This window comes from Macaca nemestrina, chromosome 4 (assembly GCF_043159975.1).
Source record: "Macaca nemestrina isolate mMacNem1 chromosome 4, mMacNem.hap1, whole genome shotgun sequence".
In the NCBI taxonomy this organism is placed as follows: Eukaryota; Metazoa; Chordata; class Mammalia; order Primates; family Cercopithecidae; genus Macaca; species Macaca nemestrina.
The window spans coordinates 130276880-130297814 of NC_092128.1; the positions used below are offsets into that span (position 1 = coordinate 130276880).

At 42.8% G+C, this 20935-nt stretch overlaps 1 protein-coding gene, 1 non-coding gene and 1 pseudogene across 5 annotated transcripts in view; 1 reads left to right on the forward strand and 2 right to left on the reverse strand.

The window, feature by feature from the left end:
- The window catches only part of LOC139362909 (uncharacterized), a 51788-nt gene that overhangs the window by 16865 nt on the left and 13988 nt on the right, over positions 1 to 20935 (forward strand). The window lies entirely within an intron of this gene.
- Positions 3457 to 5205, reverse strand: LOC105466294 (60S ribosomal export protein NMD3 pseudogene; annotated as a pseudogene).
- Positions 5666 to 5777, reverse strand: LOC139363038 (U6 spliceosomal RNA). The gene has a single exon (XR_011622926.1). It is a non-coding gene; the product is annotated as a U6 spliceosomal RNA (small nuclear RNA).

Here is a 20935-nt window from a genome sequence, read left to right on the forward strand (position 1 = left end):
GAGCAGTGTACACTGTACCCAATGCGTAGTCTTTTATCCCTAAGATTGTTTTAAATGACATCTAGATTAAATAGAACGTTCAAACTGAGATGACTTTTATAGCACCAGAGAAATGCTAAGGAGGAAGCTTCATGACTGAAACTAAAAGACCTGAATTTGTATATTTAATTCTACTAATTAAGATTCTTACTTTTAGAGAAGAATAGCAATTCTGCCCACATGCAGGAGTTATGCATTACAGTGGAGCATGATCACTTCAGGTATTTGTCCAAAACATAAAAATTCTTCCAAGTATTAAGAAAATATTTACACTTCATAGATAATGTTAGTGTATAATACATGGGCATTGAATAAGAAAAATTAAAATTTCTCATGTGGCACTGTTCTACACAAAACATTTATGTAAAAATTTTTACTCACAACACGTGTGTACATTTGATGTTTTAGTACAGAATAACATATTCTCAAAGGTCATTTAATGTAGTAACTTAAAAATCTTTAAATTTTACAAGAATTCTAAAACTGCCCAGCATAGCTGGTAGAAAAATACGGGAACTTCCCAGGACCAGAAGTGAATCAAGAGACATACTAACAAGAGTCATGAAAGCGAGAAGTTAGAGCCGCCTTCAGATACGGCTCTGATTGCAGGGCTGATTACACAGACCTAAAGCCTGTGAGGATTGTCCACTCTGCCCCTTGGAATAAACAGGGAAAATTACTAAGTGGGGCCATCCCAAATGTGAGGTCTGTACAATGTAAGAACCAAATTGTAAATTATGAAGCACACAAAATAAGCTACCCAAAAAAGGGAAAGAAGAAATTATATATCACATAAACTTCATAGATTGAAAACATATTTAAAATAATTCAGTAACACAAATGGGGAAAGAGAATATCAAAATAATTTTGAAAACACATGAAGTTCTAAAGCGGGCACTGGGGGCAGTGGCTCATTCTGTACTCCCAGCACTTTGCGGGGGCCAAGGCAAGAGGATCACTTGTGGCCGGGCGTTTGAGACCAGCTTGGGCAACAAAGCAAAAGCTGTCTCTACAACAAATAGATGCAAAAAAAAAAAAAATAAGCCAGGCACGGTGGTGTGTGCCTGTAGTATCAGCTGCTGGGGAGGTGTAGGTGAGAGGGTCTCTTGAGACCAGGAATTTGAGGTTGCAGTGAGCTATGACCAGCACTGAACTCAAGCCTGGATGACAGATTCTTTCTCAAACACACACACACACACACACACACACACACACACACACACCAGGCATGTTTTGCAAAGACTGAAATAGAAATTGAACAACTGAAACTTAAATAAATTTAATATACAATGTATGGTTTAATTATTAAATGAGACCAAATTAATAACAACAGGATTAGTGAACTAGAATACTGAAATGAAGAAATAAAACAACTACGGAAAAACAAAATAACCACAATACAATTATGATTATACATGTACAAAGAATAAAATGAGATGAAATCAAACACATTGGTTTCACTAGCTTACATACAACTAACAAATCACACTAATAACAAATAGTTATAAATTTCTGAAACTGAATATCAGATGGGAACCCTTGAATGCGAAGTGTATTGTGATTAAAAGTGGCCACCAACAAAAAATACTCAACAGAAATAAAAGTCAAACTGTATAACACCCAAGAAAAGAAAAAAAAGTTAAAGCCATGAGAGAGAAGAGAGAACCAATGAAGGTGAGAGCAAACTCTCCAGAGCCGGTGTTCAGCCAGAAAACAGAGAAATAAGTAAGAGTGCTGGGAGAAGTTCCTGTTCAACAAATAATTAGATACTTCACTAACATATTTTGAATAAGTAAGGATGCACTAAATGATTTCCAAAAGTAAAAAAAGGAGAAATCTTATTACCAACATGAGCTTATTAAGAATACACTTCAAAAAGAAAAAAAATTAAAATGAAGTTCAAGGAATTGAAATGCAACAAACTGTAAACCTATTGGGCTATCAAATCACGGTGGACGATGAACTAAAGGATCCCTCAAGTCTTTGGCAGCATCAGTTTTCAAATGATTAACATAAAATAACAGTGTTAAACTCTATACATGTAATGAAATAAAATATCAAATTTTCTGATACTTGAATAATTTAACTGGTGTTAGAATCTCTTTTTCAGATAATTATTTTGAAAGAAAAAATATGTGATACTTCTGTCTCATCATTTGCAGAATATCAATTATCCTTTTTTCAGACCTTATTAGCACCAAAGGGCTCACAGTGGCATAGGCACTGTTCACAAGCTTCTGGACACCCAGGATGGCTAGCTCATATCTTGATACCAGGATCGAGTAGGATGAGAGACTTAAATCCATCTGGTACATGACCACGAAGAAATTCACCAATGGCAAGATGGTCTTGGTGGCCCTTTTTTTCTGGAGAGACTCTTGGGGAGATTGTTTTGTTTTTTGTTTGTTCGTTTGTTTTTTGACTTGCTCAATCTCTTGATTTAGTGGCACACATAGAATGAATGAATTAGCTCTTAGTTGTGGTATACTTAGTAAGTCTGATCTTGCTTGGAGAAACAGGATCTTAATACTTCAGTCTCAGAACACTTTAAAAACCAAGCCACAGTTTTTCTTTCAAGGATGTGGAAAACATTCCTCATTCAAATCTGATTAATGGTTTTATAAAGTATGTACCTCATTTTTATTAGTCATTACCTTCATGCTGGATTCTAATATTCTTTCTGACGGTGGCGTGTTCAATGACAGAAACTTACAGAGAGAAAATTCCTTCCTTCTCAATTTATAAACAAACATTTTAAAAGCAACATTTTTGACCTGGTAGGAAGATATTTATATGACATACGCAGCAACCACCTTAAATTGGCAAAAATAACAGAAGAAAAAAATTGTTATTTAATCTTTAAATAATGAGTCTCTATTTGCTACAAATCTACAAATATTTTAAATATATTTCCTTCTACTGCCATAAAAATTAAGATAATCCTCTGTTTAACAGCTTTTGAATATATTAATTTTATAAGGAAATAAAAAAGATTGACTTGCCTCCTGAATCATTCAGTGATAAACTGACCCTAATTTCCCTCCCTCAAGAACATAAAAATGATGTAAGGTGTATCAAAGTATGTAACAATATTAACAATATTAAAAATGATTTTTCCTATGGTCTTTCACTAAAGTAATCAATGTAAAAAGAATATAAAAATGTGTTTTTGCTTGAAGATTTAGTGAATGTCCAAGGAATCACAATTTTTGAGCTTTTACATTCAGGGTACTATACTATGTGAAAATACTATAGTGCCTTATATAAAAAAGCACAGTGATAAAATTTCACATGAAAAATAGCCTAAATATCAATAATAATTACATTCTCCGTAATCATTTATTATCTAAAACTTCAAAGCCATTCATCTTTTTCAGTGCTTTGAGTGAGCAATCAAATCAATCATGTTTATTCAGGTTTAAAACTTAATTTCTCTGCTTGAAATCTGGAGGCATAGATGGAAGAGACACTTAAGGTAATTTTGTCCAACTTCTTAAGCCCACGTATGTTGAAACAGTCTATAGTGTCTCATTATGTCATCATTGATGCAACTTCTTCACCAGTGGCATCGTGGGAAATATGAAGGTCTTCAAGCATCTCAGTCAGACTAATTCGAGGTGCTCCTTCATCATCATCACTTTCCACAGGGATGGTTGATTCTCTGTAAATGTTGACTTTTTTTTCTAATTGCCTCATCTTCTTCAAGATCTTCAAGAAAATCTTGGTATTGCCTTTCATCATCTGTATCCATGTTCTCTCTCTCGCAAACTCTTTCAATTTCCAGTTTCTACATCACTGATGTTTGGTTCAGTCTTACTTCTTCTTGATTAATATCACATCTGGAACTCTATCCGAGTTCATTTTGTTGACATGCTCATCATTTAAATTACAGCTGGCCAAATCAAACTGTAACACCAGGTCTCCAGGATTTAGAAGATGTCCCAAATGAGTACGACAAAAATACTGTTTGTCTGTATTCATTTCAGATGTCTTCTGTACCCAGACTTCCCTGAGGGTATGCTTTTTTACATCATTCCAGCATCTGCACCACATTTTATATCTCGGACTATGCTGCATTCCGTCACAATAAACTCCTCTAGCTGTCTGAGATGACATAAACTATTGAAAGGGTTACTCCAGAAAATGCTCCCATCAGTATCTGCAACTTGTAGGGTGTTTGGATCAACGAGGTGAATGGCACTGGTTACTCGAATACACACACAAATCTGGTTCATATTTCGCAGGCTTTGCACCGGTTTTGGAGACAGACAGACATTTTCCTTACATATTGGAACAAGTGTGTGTATGTTTGTGTGTCTGTAGACATACACAAACATGTAAAGTAGACTCAGAATTGCTAGTCCATTTGGGAAGCATTTGCTACCCTTTTGGGAAGCAAATTGTTCAACTAGAATACAGTGTTTTTGTATAGCTCTTGAGTCTTACAGTATCCAATTAAAGTACTGTTTTCCAAAATTGCTTAGGTCAGGACCTTCCATTCTCACACATAGAATGGGATATAGTTTATCTTAAAAAAAAAAAAAAAGGCTGGGCATAGTGGCTCATGCCTGTAATCCCAGCACTTTGGGAGCCTGAGGCAGGCAGATCGCGAGGTCAGGAGTTCAAGACCAGCCTGGCCAATTTAGTGAAACTCCATCTCTACTGAAAATACAAAAATTAGCCGGGTGTGGTGGCGGGTGCCTGTAGTCCCAGTTACTCGGGAATCTGAGGCAGGAGAATCGCTTGAACCGGGGAGGCAGAGGTTGCCATGAGCTGAAATTGCACCACCGCACTCCAGCCTAGGTGACAGAGGGAGAGTCTGTCTCAAAAAACCAAACAAACAAACAAAAAACACCAAAAAATTTAACCATGCTACAACATGCATTAACCTTAAGGACAGTATGTCAAGTAAAATAAACCGATCACAAAACAACAAATTCTAAGTGGTTCAGCTTTTATGAGGTACCTGGCATAGGTAAATGCATGGAGACAGAAAGTACAACAGTGGTTGCCAAGGTCAGGGGGAGGGGAAAATGGAGATTGTTGTTTAATGGGTGCAGAGCTACACTTTTCCAAAACAAAAAATGTTCTGGAGGTGGATGGTTATGATGATTGCACAGTAATGTGAAAACATTTATTACTTCTAAAATGTACACTTAAAATAGATACAATGGTAAATTTTGTAGTATGTGTGTTTCATCACTATTTTAAAAAGGGAAGTTGTCAGCTTTAGTATAATAATAGGCAAATACTATAAATCTAAAAATAAAAAGTAATTATCATTGTGTAAGAATACACACAGTTCTTAAATAATATTTTTAAAAATATATTACTGATAGGTGATTGATTCAAATACAAATAACATGAGAAAAACAAACTTAAGCATGAGAATTTTATATGATACTTGGGAGGGCTTCTGTAAGTATAAAATAAAACATCAAAGTAATTTAGGATAAGATTCGTACATTTGAATGTTATTTTTTCTAAAAGCTTAAACAGCAACAAAGTCAAAATTAATTAGAGACTATATAATGAATTACAGCATATTCTGTATGCAGATAATTTATTTTAATAAAAACTCCAACAAAACAAAACTAACAAAAGTGGGCCAGTTATTTGAAATACAAATAATATTGCCTAAAATGCTTCATGAATTTGCGTGTCATCCTTTCCCAGGTACCATGCTCATCTTCTCCGTGTCATGCCAATTTTAGTATATGTGCTGCTGAAGTGAGCACTGGTTGTGGATTTATTAGTTAATTTATTTTTGAGACAGGGCTTCACTGTGTCTTCCAGGCTGGAATACAGTGGCATGGTCATGGCTCACTGCAACCTCCGCTTTCCAGGGCTCAAGAAATCCTCCGGCCTGAGCCTCCCAAAGTGTTGAGATTACAGGCATGAGCTGCTGTGCCCAGCCTGGAATGTTTGTTGTACTAGACACTCCCACTACTTTTTTCTTTAAAAATTACTGATTTGTTCAGCTCCTTAAAAGGATCTTTGGTGTTTTAGACATCAAAATATATGAGGCCAGGCATGGTGGCTCAGGCCTGTAATCCCATCCGTTTAGGTGGCCAAGGATCACTCTAGGCCAAGAGTTTGAGACCAGACTGGCTAACACAGTGAAACCACCATCTCTACAGGAAAAAAAAAAAAAAAGCTGGGTGTGGTGGCACAAATTTGTAGTCCTAGCTACTTGGGAGGCTGAGGCAGAACTACTTGAGCCCAAAAGTTTGAGGCTGCAGTGAGCTATGATCGTGCCACTGCACTCCAACCGGGATGACAAGGCAAGACTCTGCCTCAAAAATAAATAAATAAAATCAAATAGACAATAGAATCTTCTGAGCTTTTCACCCTTTCCACAGGGTATAGGTGCCTGTAAGAAATAGTGAATGTTACAGGCTAGACATTTTTCATTGCAATGCAACTAGGATACCATTTCTAACCATGTTCCTGTGCAGACATAGAATGAAAAGCCAGTCGACTGGGGGTGTAGCAGGAATTCAGGCATTGTGCAGATGGCTCAATTTGAAGGGCCTTTTCTTTTTCTTTTTTTTTTTTTTGAGACAGAATCTTGCTTTGTCACCCAGGTTGGAGTGCAGTGGTGTGATCTCAGCTCACTGTCACCTCCATCTTCCAGGTTCAAGCAATTCTTATGCCTCAGCCTCCTGAGTAGCTGGGATTACTGCTGTGTGCCACCACGCCCAGCTAAGTTTTGTATTTTTAATAGAGATGGGGCTTCACCATTTGGCCAGGCTGGTCTTCAACTCCTGATATCACGTGATTCTCCAACCTCGGCCTCCCAAAGTGCTGGGATCACAGGCATGAGCCACCATGCCTGGCCGATACCCTCCTCTTAAGTCTGGATTAGACCTGCTGGCTTGCTTCTTTTTTTTTTTCTTTTTTTATGAGACAAGGTCTTGCTTTGTCCTCCAGGCTGCAGTGCAGTGGTACAATGGTTCACTATAGCCTCAAACTCCTGAGGTCAAGAGATCCTCTGGCCTCAGCTTCCCGAGTTACTGAGACCACAGGCACATGCCAGCACTCCCATCTAATTTTCTGTACAGGCAGGGTCTCACTATGTTGTCTAGGCTGGTCTTGAACTTCTGGCCTCAAGTGATCTCACTTCAGCCTCCCAAAGTGCTGGGATTACAGGTGTGAGCCACTGTGCTGGCAAGAAGTAAGAAGGTTTAATTTATTGGTGCGAGCTGTCTGGTTGGCTGTGCAGAGAGCTGCTGATGTGAGTGGGTTCGGGGCCAAGGTGAGAAGGTGTGATCCTTATGAGCTTCTCTGCACCTCCCCCTTCTGGAAAAGGGCAGGGTCCCCAGGGTCAGATTCCCTGCCAGCTCTTGGTGGGCCCTGACTCAACACCCTTCTGACTTGCTGTCATTGTGGTTCTTGGCATGTGGCACTAAGCACTATTTTTTTTTCTTTTTGAGTCAAGGTCTCACTCTGTTGCCCAGGCTGGAGTGCAGTTGTGCAATATCAGCTCACTGCAACCTTGACCTTCCAGGCTCAAGCAATCTTTCTGCCTCAGCCTCCAAAGTAGCTGGGATCACAGGTGCCCGCCACCACACCCAGCTAATTTTTGTATTATTATTTTTTTAGAGATAGTGGGTATCCCTATGTTGTCCAGGCAGATCTTGAACTCCTGGGCGATCCTCCCACCTCAGCCTCCCAAAGTGCTTAAGTTACAAATGTGAGTCATCACAACCTGGACAGAGTTTTTTAAAAAACTAAATTGAGATTTTATTTCAAAATGTAAACAAGATTTTAAAATGTTTAAATTAGGCTGGGTGCAGTGGCTCATGCCTTTAATCCTAGCACTTTGAGAGGCCAAGGCAGGCGGATTACCTGAGGTCAGGAGTTCGAGACCAGCCTGGCCAACATGGTGAAACCATGTCTCTACCGAAAATACAAAAATTAGCTGGGCATGGTGGCACATGACTGTAATACCAGCTACTTGGGAGGCTGAGGCAGGAGAATCGCTTGAACCCAGGATATGGAGGTTGCAGTGAGCTGAGATTGTGTCACTGCACTCCAGCCTGGATGACAGAGCAGGACTCTGTGTCAATAAATAGATAAATACAATATTTAAATTATTTTCTTAGCTGGGCATGGTGGTGTGCACCTGTGGTTCTGGCCACTTGGGGGCCTGAGGTAGGAGGATGGTTTGAGCCTGGGAGATAGAGGCTGCAGTGAGCTATGATCATACCACTACACTTCCGCCTGGGTGACAGAGCAAGACCTTGTATCAAGAAAAAAACAAAAAACAAACAAACAAAAACTATTTTCCTCTCAGTCCCAGGTATTCTAACAAGCCTTGATGGCCCCCATTTTGAGATTATAGCCTGTGGCAAGGGCCTGGCAAACAGGTTCTCTGTGCAGAATTGAGGTTGTTATGGAGTAACCTTTCCTTGGGCTGCATCAGCCTGTGGGTGAAAGTAAAGTTGGGTGCGGTGGCTCTCCCCTGGATTCCCTGATGCTTTTAACATCCTGAGTCCTCTACCCCACTCTGCACGAGCCACACTGACATTCGTGCACCAAGGTACGGGTGTGGCCCCAGTGCCCACAGGATCGCTTGTGAGAACTGCTCCTTCGGCTCCACCTGTGGCCTCTCCTCTCGGGTAAAGTCTGGTTCCTGATGTTCATGCCACGCTCCTTCTCACCAGGGTGCACACGCATCACTGCCTCCAAAACACCTGATTGAAACCTGTTCCTGGTGGGGCCACCTCACCTCTCCAGGATGGCTTTCTCTGAAGCCAGTTCTTCCATCACAGGGGAAGTAAAGAAAATTATGAAAACTAGCAGGGAACAGTGGTTCACGCCTGTAATCCCAGCACTTTGGGAGTCTGAGGGGGGCAGATCACTCAAGGTCAGGAGTTCGAGACCAGCCTGGCCAACATGGCAAAACCTGATCTCTACTAAAAATACAAAATATTAGCTGGGCATGGTGGCGTGCACCTGTAATCCCAGTTACTCAGGAGGTTGAGGCATGAGAATTGCTTGAACTCAGAGGTGGAGGTTGCAGTGAGCCGAGATCATGTCACTGCACTCCAGCCTGGGCCACAGAGCAAGACTCTTTCTCAAAACAAATAAATAAAATTATGAAAACTCTCTTGAATATATGGGCACCTCCTGAACAGGAGGTGGTTGAGGGGAGGTCCTGGCAGGTGGGACAGGGTATCCTGGCAGGGCAGGAACTGGGACTTCAGTGTATTGTTTTTGGACCTCAGTGGTGCCCTTTGTCACAAGTATCCATCTGCATCCACTGACTTATATGGGGGAACCTGGGGAAAAACCAATGACATGGTTTGATTGTTTCCCAACCAAATCTCATCTTGAATTTTAGCTCCCATAATCCCCACATGTTGTGGGAGGGACCCAGTAGGAGGTAATTGAATCATGGGAGCGGGTTTTTCCACTGCTGTTCTCTTGGTAGTGAATTAGTGAATAAGTCTCATGAGATCTGATGGTTTTATATAAGGGCAGTTCCCCTGCACACGCTTTCTTGCATGCTGCCATGTAAGATGTGCTTTTGGTCTTCCTTTGTCTTCCGTCACAATTGTGAGGCCTCCCCAGTCATGCTGAACAGAGAGTCCATTAAACCTCTTTCCTTTATAAATTACCTAGTCTCAGGGATGTCTTTATTAGCAGCATGAAAATGGATGAATACAACCAACCTCAATAGCTTAAGTGGGTCCAGCCATCACTCCAGAAGATACAGGATCATAAACCATGGCGGCATCCACACGGTGCTAACTCAGCACATGGGCAGAGTACATGAGCTGTGGGGCTATGGTGGCCTCCGCCTAGATTTTTATAGTAGAGACAGGATTTCACCACATTGGTCAGGCTGGTCTCAAACTCCGGACCTCATGATCCACCTGCCTCAGCCTCCCAAAGTGCTGGGATTGTAGGCGTGAGCTACCGTGCCAGGCCAAAAATGCAGATTTATGAGTGTCTCCCAGTGCTCTGAATCTAAATTTCTGAATGTCTAAATCTCTGTATATCTAACTTTTAACAACTTTGCTCTCTATATCTAATATCATTTTAACCTGGAAAATATGCACTCACCAACCCTTCAATCAATATTATTACCTGAGTTTTCCTGATCATAAAGGTCACTAGAGGGCTTGATAAACATACGCATTCTTGAGCTGGGAGTAGTGGCTCATGCCTGTAATCCCAGCACTTTGAGAGGCTGAAGCAGGTGGATCATGAGGTCAGGAGATTGAGACCATCCTGGTCAACAAGCTGAAACCCCAACTTTACTAAACATACAAGAAAGAAAGAAAGAAAGAGGAAGGAAGGAAGGAAGGAAGGAAGGAAGGAAGGAAGGAAGGAAGGAAGGAAGGAAGGAAGGAAGGAAGGAAGGAGAGAAAGAAATAAATTACCTGGGTATGGTGGCACGTGCCTGTAATTTCAGCTACTTGGGAGGCTGAGGCAGGAGAATTGCTTGAACCCAAAAGGCAGAGGTTGCAGTGAGCCGAGATCATGCCTCTGCATTCCAGCCTGGTGACAGAGCGAGACTCTGTCTCAAAACAAAACAAAACAAAAATCAAACACATTCTTAGGTCTCTCTGCTGGTGGGATCATGTATAAAACAAAGCCCAAGAATCTACATTTATTTATTTATTTTTTAAGTTTTTTTTTTGCTTTTTTTGAGATGGAGTCCCACTCTGTCGCCCTGGCTGGAGTGCAGAGGCATGATCTCAGCTCACTGCAACCTCTACCACCTGGGTTCAAGCGATTCTCTAGCCTCAGCCTCCTGAGTAGGTGGGATTACAGGTGCCCGAAAACATGCCTGATTAATTTTTCTATTTTTAGTAGAGACAGGGTTTTACCATGTTGGCCAGGTTGGTCTCGAACTCCTGACCTCAGGAGATGCACCCACCTTGGCCTCCCAAAGTTCTGGGATTAGAGGTGTGAGTCACCATGCCCAGCCAAGAATCTACATCTAAATGCAGTTGTTAAATGTTCTAAGTAACTACACACATTTATCTGTTTTGTGGAATTACTGGAATATAGATCAGTTAAATTTTGGATAGCCTTAACCCAATATGATAATTTTAGTTTTTGAATAGCAGTTTATTTTAAGCCATTGGTTCTGGAAGAATTTAATCTGATCCAGTGTTGCATTTTTCTCTCACCCATAGATACAAGAATGAAGATAATAGCTATGGCATTTAATGAGCATTAACTATGTGCCCGCCACCATGTAACTGAACCTCCTCAAACCCTCTGAGGCATGGACCACTGTACTACTGCCATCCCCATTTTATGGAGAAGATACTGAGGCAAAGCAGGGTTACGTATCTTGCTAGGCCAGGCAGTTATTAACATGGTAGAGTTGGGATTCCAAACTATTCTTGTAACCAACACAACACTGCGTCTCTGGACTTAATCCAGACCAATTTCTCTGATGCTCAAAATTTGCCTGCTTTTTTTTGTGTGTGTGTGAGATAGAGTTTCACTCTTGTAGCCCAAGCTGGAGTGCAATGGTATGATCTTGGCTCACTGCAACCTCCATCTCCTGGGTTCAAGAAATTCTCCTGCCTCATCCTTCCTGAGTAGCTGGGATTACAGGCATGTGCCACCATGCCCGGCTAATTTTGTATTTTTAGTAGAGACAGGATTTCTCCTTGTTGGTCAGGCTGGTCTTGAACTCCCAACCTCAGGTGATCCATCTGCCTCGGCCTCCCAAAGTGCTAGGATTACAGGTGTGAGCCACTGCGCCTGGCCAATTAGCCAGCATTAAATGTGCTTTTGTGAAATATAGATAGATAGATAGATAGATAGATAGATAGATAGATAGATAGATATAGAGATATAAATATATAGATATTTGAGACGGAGTATCTCTCTGTCACCCAGGCTGGAGTGCAATGGTGCAATCTTGGCACACTACAACCTCTGCCTCCCAGGTTCAAGCAATTCTCCTGCCTCAGCCTCCTGAGTAGCTGCAATTACAGACACCCACCACCATGCTAATTTTTGTTATTTTTAGTAGAGATGGGGTTTCACCATGTTGGCCAAGCTGGTCTCGAAACCCTGACCTCAGGTGATCTGCCTGCCTCAGCCTCCCATATTGCTGGGATTACAGGCAGGAGCCATTGTGCCCAGTCAAAACATATTTCTAATATAAAAGAGAAAGTTTTCCTTGCGCCACGTTCTACTCATGGCTAAAAGTTTCCTAAAATGGGCTGGGTGCGGTGGCTCACGCCTGTAATCTCAGCACTTTGGGCAGCCAAGGCGGGCGGATCACCTGAGGTCAGGAGTTTGAGACCAGCCTGTCCAACATGGCAAAATCCCGTCTCTACTAAAAATACAAAAAAAAATAGCTGGCGTGGTGGCGGGTACCTGTAATTCCAGCTACTCGGGAGGCTAAGGCAGGAGAATTGCTTGAACCCAGGAGGCAGAGGTTGCAGTGAGCCAAGATTGCGTCATTGTACTCCAGCCTTGGTGACAGAAGTGAAACTCCATCTCAAAAAAAAAAAAAAAGTTTCTAAAATGGACCTTGTTCTTTTTTTCTCCTCCCCCTCCCTCTCTTTCTTCTTCTTCTTCAGCTAGAAAGAACCTTCTTTTTAGCCCAAACAAACTTCTTCTAAAAATATTTTCTGTATCAGTGAGACTAATTAAATTGGAAAAGATCACCAACTAAATGATAAAACAAGGTAAAGCCTTTTGCTAATTATTTTTGAATAATTTATTCCTGGGCTCCCTGTGACTTGTTGAGGAATTGGAAGATACTGGGAAGTCTCTAATTAGGGAGTTTTAGAATAAACAGAAGTATAAACATTCATAGGAGTTAGATTTGAAGACAACTGCTTTTAACACACAGACCCACCAGGAAGTGAGCATCTTGGCCAGGGTTATTTATTATGTGTTTTACTTTGAACAGAGCACATGCACATTGATTAGGTCAAAAATGTTCTTATCCTAGCATAGTGAAGAAAATGTAAGCAAGATAAGGATGAATGTGGTATGAAGGGAGATCCAGGCATGGCTGGTGTTTGGCTTTGCTGTTGGCTGTAATGTGGACTGTGGACTGTGGGCAAATTAACTCACCACTTTATGAGTGGGCCTTGGAGAGGGAATCCTAAAAGGATCCCAGGACTTGCAGCAGCCACACAGGAGATCGAGTATTCAAGGGAATAGAATGCTGGAGAACACAGAGACACTTAGGTTAGCTAAAGAAGATGAAAAATGAGGCTGGGCACAGTGCTTTATACCTGTAATCCCAACACTCTGGGAGGCCGAGGCAGGAGGATCACTTGAGCCCAGGAAGTTGAAGCTGGCCTGAGCGACATAGTGAGACCCCATCTCCACAAAAAATAAAAAGAAAGCAATCAGGTAAAGTGGCATGCACCTGTGGTCTCAGCTACTCAGGAGGCTGAGGTGGGAGAATCGCTTGAGCCTTGGGAGGTGAGACCCTGTCTAAGAACAAGAGGAGGAGGAGGAGGAAGAGGAAGAAGAGGAAGAAGGAGGAGGAGGAGGAAGAGGAAGAAGGAAAAGGAGGAGAAGGAGGAAGAGGAAGAGGTAGAAGAAGGAGAAAAAGAAGGAGGAGGAGGAGGAGGAAGAAGAAAGGGAAGAAGAAATAGAAGAAGAAAAAGAAAGAGTCTCTGAGCAGCCATGAAGAGTAGGAAGATAACCCAACCTATCTCTCACTGGGTCTATGGGGAAAACGTTGATTAAAACAGAGCAGGTCTTCAGAGAGAGACTAGGTTTGGTGAGTAAGAGATTCGAAAAGCTAGAGGAAATGGAGGATGTTTAAGTTACTCTTACGGCATAATACATAACCCCAAAACTTCAGGTGCTTAAAATAACAATCTTGCCGGAGGCTGTGGCTCACACCTGTAATCTCGGCACTTTAGGAGACCAAGGCAGGTGGATTACCTGAGGTTGGGAGTTCTAGACCAGCCTGATCAACATGGAGAAACCCCATCTCTATTGAAAATACAAAATTAGCTGGGCATGGTGGCACACGCCTGTAATCGCAGCTACTCAGGAGGCTGAGGCAGGAGAATCACTTGAACCCAGGAGGCGGAGGTTGAGGTGAACCGAGATCACACCATTGTACCCATCCTGGGCAACAAGAGTGAAACTCCGTTTTAAAAAAAAAAAAAGATTTTTTTTTCATGGTTCTGGGAGGTGATGGGTTCACGTAGGTGATTTTCACTCAGGGTCTCTCACGCTGTTGCAGTGGCTGGGGCTGGAGTCTTCGCAAAGCCTTCTTTAGTCCCATGTCCGGCAACTGATGTTGGCTGTCATCTGAAACCTGTGCTGGGACTGTTGATTAGAACATCAAAATGTGGCCTCTCCCTGTGATCTGGGCTTCCTCACAGCATGGTGACTGGGTTCAAAGAGCAAGCATCCCACGAAGACCACAGAGAAATGGTGTCCCCTTTTATGACTCACCTGGAATCACTTCTGCCAGTCACAGACCTTCTTAAATTCAAGGGGAAGGAGAACAGACCTGACCTCACCATGGGAGCAATGTTAAGGTCATGTTGAAGAACAGCACACTCTATTATTATTATTATTATCACTATTATTATTATTATGTCTTGCTCTGTCACCCAGGCTGGAGTGCAGTGGTACAAACTCAATTCACTGCAACTTCCACCTCCCGGGTTCAAGTGATTCTCCTGCCTCAGCCTGCTGAGGAGCTGGGATTACAGGCTCCTGCCATCAAGCCCAGCTAAATTTTGCACTTTTAGTAGAGATGGGGTTTCATTGTGTTGGCCAGGCTGGTCTCAAACTCCTGACCTCAAGTGATTCATCTGCCTCGGCCTCCCAAATTGCAGGGATTACAGGTGTGAGCCACCGCACCCAGCATATGCTATTACTAAAATGTCAGAAAACAGTCAGGTGTAGTGGTTTACACCTATAATTCCGCACTTTGGGAGGCTGAGGTGGGCAGATCACTTGAGGTCAGGAGTTCGGGACCAGCCTGGGCAAGAGAGGCCTGCATCTCTATAAAAATAAAAAATAAATATAAAATTTAAGTCAGAAAACCACAGATACTGGTGAGGATGAAGAGAAAAGGTAATGCTTATACACTATTGGTGGGAATGTAAATTATTACAACCATTACAGAAAACAGTATAGAGATTTCTCAAAGAAATAACAATCTCACTACTGGGTATCTACCCAAAGGGAAAGAAGTCAATACATCAAAAAGATTACAGGCTCATGCTTGTAATCCCAGCACTTTGGGAGGCTGAGGCAGGCAGACCTGTACTCACCTGTAATCCCAGCACTTTGGGAGACTGAGGCGGGAGGATCACCTGAGGTCAGGAGTTCGAGACCAGACTGACCAATATCCCCATCTCTACTAAACATACAAAATTTAGCCGGGCATAGTGGTACCCGCCTGTAGTCCCAGCTACTCGGGAGGCTGAGACAGGAGAATCGCTTGAACCTGGGAGGTGGAGGTTGCAGTGAGCTGAGATCATGCCACTGCACTCCAGCCTGGGTGACACGAGCAAAACTCCATTTCAAAAAATAATTTTAAAAAAGTACCTGTACTCATAGGTTTATCACAGCCCTATTCATAGTAGCAAAGATATGGAATCAACCTAAGTGTCCATCAATGGGTGACTGGATAAAGAAAATGTGGTATATGTACACCGTGGAACACGACTCAACCACGTAAAGAATGAAATCATGTTTTTTGCAGTACCGTGGATAGAACTGGAGGCCATTATCCTCAGTGAAGTAACTCAGAAACAAAATCAAATACTGAATGTTCTCATGCATGGGAGTTAAACAATAGATAGACATGGGGAACAACAGATATTGGAGACTCCAACAGATGGGAGAATGAAAAGAGGGTGAGGGGTGAAAATTTTCCTATTGAGTACAATGTTCACTATCTGAATCATGGCTATACTCAAAGCCCAGACCTCAGCATTCCACAACATATGCACATAGAAAACCTGTACCTGTATCCCCTAACAGATCAAACATTTTTTCAGTTTTATTTATTTAAAAATTCAACTGACTGGGCATGGTGGCTCACACCTGTAATTCCAGCACTTTGGGAGGCCGAGGCAGGTGGGTCACGAGGTCAGGAGTTCAAGACCAGCCTGGCCAAGATGGTGAAACCCCATCTCTACTAAAAATACAAAAATTAGCCGGGTGCAGTGGCAGGTGCCTGTAATCCCAGCTACTCAGGAGGCTGAGGCAGGAGAATCACTTGAACCGGGGGAGTAGAAGTTACAATGAGTCGAGATCGTGCCCCTGCACTCCAGCCTGGGTGATAGAGTGAGACTCCCTCTAAGAAAAATAAATAAATAAATAAATTCAAGTTTTGCCGGGTGCGATGGCTCATGCCTGTAATCCCAGCACTTTGGGACGCCAAGATGGGTGGATCAATGGAGGTTGTGAGTTTGAGACCAGCCTGGCAATATGGCAAAACCTTGTCTCTACTAAAAATAGAAAAATCAGTCGGCCTGTGGTGACATGCGCCTGTATGACGTGAGCCGAGATTGTGCTGCTGCACTCCAGCTTGAACGACAGAGCCAGACTTCGTTTTGAAAAAAAAAAAAAAACTCTGGGCGTGGTGACACATGCCTTTATCCCAGCACTTTGGGAGGCCACCATGCCCGGCCTTAGTATATTAAATTTAAAATGTTAACATATAATCGCACCTAGAGGAAATTCCAGCTTATTTTTTTTATCAATTATTTCTATTCTTACAGTAATTACCATACTCATTCTTGACTTCTTTTTTCATTTGGTTTTATAGTACATCAGCCCCCTTTGCTGGGCGCAGTGGCTCACACCTGTAATCCCAGCACTTTGGGAGGCTGAGGTGCATGGATCACCTGAGGTCAGGAGTTCGAGATCAACCTGACGAACATGGTGAAACCCCGACTCTACTAAAAAAATACAAAAATTAGCCAGGCGTAGGGATGGGCGCCTTTAATCCCAGCTACTTGGGAGGCTGAGGCAGGAGAATCGCTTGAACCCGGGCGGCAGAGGTTGCAGTGAGCCGAGATCGAGCCATTGCACAGCAGCCAGAGCAACAGAGTGAGACCCTGTATCCAAAAAAGAAAAAAATAGGAATATTACTATCAGTCACTTCTTGATATAACTGGAGATCTCAGATATTATAACAGCTGTGGCACTGCTATGGACCAGAGAGGGGACAGGAGGCTTCCCCAAGAGCAGCTGTAGTTCAGTAATCCATTAACAAAAGTCTTTCTTCTAAAATCTCTGTCTTTCTTTTTTTTAAGACAGAGTTTCACTCTGTCACCAAGGCTGGAAGTGCAGTGGCGTGATCTAGGCTAACTGGAGCCTCTGCCTTCCAGCTTCAAGTGATTCTCCTGCCTCAGTCTCCTAAGTAGCTGGGACTACAGGTATGTACCACCATGCTCAGTTAATTTTTGTATTTTTTTTTTTTAAGCAGAGTTGGGGTTTCACCATGTTGGCCAGGCTGGTCTCAAACTCCTGACCTCAAGTAATCCTCCCACCTCACACTCCCAAAGTGCTGAGATTACAGGCGTGAGCCACCATGCCCAGCCAAAAGTCTCTTTCTTGAGTCTAAATTGCTTCAAATGCATAGAAGCTCCCATAAAGTTGAAATATAACATATAGCAAAGTAAGTCATAGGGGCTATGTAGGAATTAATGTTTCATGAAATGCACACATTTATGTACAGACAGGTGATGTTATAGATAATAAAGCTAGGACAGGTGATGACCTAAGTCTATTTTGCTGAGCAAAGGGTACCAAAGGGCAAAAGACATCAATTAAGAGGACCATTTATCTCAATATTTAACTCTGATGTGACTGTTTAAGTTGCATTCCAACAGACATTACCCAGAATACTGAATAATAGAACTGCTAAGAAAGGGAACGTGTTACCATTAACGTCTTACTGTTAAAGTAGAATTTCAGCCTATTGGCAAATACATTGGTTGCTGGGATACTGAGCTTTGAAGCAACATGCTCTACAATACTCCTAAAGCCACCAGATATTAGGAAAACCTGAACATTTCGCTCTCCTAGGCGACTTACCAGATCCCTGAAAAAATAAAATGCAAAATATCAAACACTGAGTAACACACAAAGAAAAAAAAAAAACAAAAGAAACATGAAGAGGAAACTAAGATATATTTTCTTCCTCTGAATGCATTTTCCTGAGGTATATTTGACAAGGTATATTGCCTGGACAGTTAATGTTTTACATATGCTTTCCCTTCCTCCCTCCCTCCCTCCCTCCCTCCCTCCCTCCCTCCCTTCCTTCCTTCCTTCCTTCCTTCCTTCCTTCACAGTTAATGTTTTACATATGCTTTCTCTTTCTTTTTTCCTTCCTTCCTTCCTTCCTTCCTTCCTTCCTTCCTTCCTTCCTTCCTTCCTTCCTTCCTTCCTTCCTTCCTTCCTTCCTTTCTTCCTTCCTTCCTTCCTTCCTTCCTTCCTTCCTTCCTTCCTTCATTAGATAAAGTCTCCCTCTGTTGCCCCGGCTACAGTGCAATGGCACAATCTTGGTTCACTGCAACCTCTGCCCCCTGGGTTCAAGTGATTCTCCTGCTGCCTTAGCCTCCTGAGTAGCTTGGATTACAGGCATGCACCACAATGCCCGGCTAATTTTTGTTTTTTATTTTTGAGACGGAGTCTTGCTTTGTCACCCAGGCTGGAGTGCAGTGGTGCAATCTTGGCTGACTACGACCTCCACCTCCCAGGTTCCAGCGATTCTCCTCCCTCAGCCTTCCAGGTATCTCAGATTACAGGTGCCCACCACCATGCCTGGCTACTTTTTTAGTATTTTTAAGTACTAAAAACATCATGGTTTCACTGTGTTGGTCAAACTCCTGACCTCAAGTGATCCACCTGCCTCAGCCTCCCACAGTGCTGGGATTACAGGCATGAACCACCGTGCCTGGCCTAATTTTTATATTTTGAATAGAGACGGTGTTTCACCATGTTGGTCAGGCTGGTCTCGAACTCCTGACCTCGTGATCCACCCACCTTGGCCTCCCAGAGTGCTAGGATTACAGGTGTGAGCCACCACGCCTGGCCTTATATGTGTTTTCCTAAACGCACTTAGGAATCAATGGCTAGGGCTTGGTGCTTTTAGGAAACCATTATAGAACTCTACTCTTCCATGGACCCAGAAAACCGCAAGACGAGGACAAACAAGGAAAGTTTCGGTTTTCCCTGGAGAAAGAGGAAAGGCGGAAACAGGCAGGACCAGACAACCAGCCAGACAAGACCATGTGTAAGTGCCAAAAAAACCACACAAGCTATGCCTTTAATTCTAGCACTTTGGGAGGCCAAGGTAGAAAATCACTTGAGGCCAGGAGCTTGAGAACAGCCTGGGCAACATAGCAAGACCCCATCTCTACAAATTTTTTTTTTTTTTTTTTTTTTTTTTGAGACAGAGTCTCGCTGTCTCCCAGGCTGGAGTGCAGTGGCTGGATTTTGGCTCACTGCAAGCTCCGCCTCCTGGGTTCACACCATTCTCCTGCCTCAGCCTTCCAAGTAACTGGGACTACAGGCACCCGCCACCATGCTCAGCTAATGTTTTGTATTTTTAGTAGAGACGGGGTTTCACCGTGTTAGCCAGGATGGTCTCAATCTCCTGACCTTGTGATCTGCCCACCTTGGCCTCCCAAAGTGCTGAGATTACAGGCTTGAGCCACCACGCCCGGCCTACAAAATTTTTTTTAATGGCTGGGTATAGTGGCTCAAACCTATAATTCCAACACCTTGGTGGGCAGAGGGGGGAAAATTGATCACTTGAGCCCACGAGTTCAAGACCAGCCTGGTCAACATAGTGAGACCCTGTGTCTATACAAAATTATTTTTAAAAAATTAGGCATGGTCATCTACATCTGTAGTCCCAGCTACTTAGGAAGCTGAGACAGGAGGATCCCTTGAACTCAGAAGGTTGATACTGCAGTAAGCTGTGTTCATGCCATTGCACTCCAGCCTGGGTGACAAAGCGAGACCCTGTCTCTCAAAAAATTTTTTTTAATTAGCTGGGTATGGTGGCATGCACCTGTAGTCTCCACTACTAAGGAGGCTAAGGTGGGAGGGCCACTTGACCCCAGGAGTTTGAGGCTACAGTGAGCCATGATTATACCACTGTATTCCAACCTGGGCAACAGAATGAGACTCTGATGCTAAAAGAAATAATAAGCCAGGTGCAGTGGCTCACATCTGTAATCCCAGCACTTTGGGAGGCCAAAGCAGGTGGATCACTTAAGGTGAATAATTCGAGACCAGCCTGGCCAACATGGCAAAACTCGTCTCTGCTAAAAATACAAAAATTAGCCGGAGGTGGTCGTGGGCGCCTGTAATCCCACCTACTCTGGAGGTTGAGGCAGGAGAATTGCATGAACCTGGGAGGCAGAAGTTGCAGTGAGCTGAGATCGCACCACCACACTCTAGCCTGGGTGACAGAGTGAGACTTCGTCTCAAATAATTAATAAATAAAAATTTGCCAGGCACAGTGGCTCACGCCTGTGATCCCAGCACTTTGGGAGGCCGAGGCGGGCAGATCACCTGAGGTCAGGAGTTCAAGACCCGCCTGACTAACATGGCAAAACTCCGTCTCTACTAAAAATACAAAAACTAGCCTGGCATGGTGGTGGGCGCCTGAAATCCCAATTACTTGGGAGGCTGAGGCAGGAGAATTGCTTGAACCCCGGAGGTGGAAGTTGCAGTGAGCCAAGATCACACCATTGCACTCCAGCCTGGGTGACAGAGCGAGACTCTGCCTCAAAAAATAGGTAGATAAATAAATAAATAAATATTTTAAAAATAATAATAAAATTAAAAAATAAAAATGAAAATAAACCACCCAGAGGGCGCTCTAAAGGAATAGTTAGATGCTCTCAGGAGAATGTGTCCCCCAACACTGGTGCTGAAATACACCTGGAGC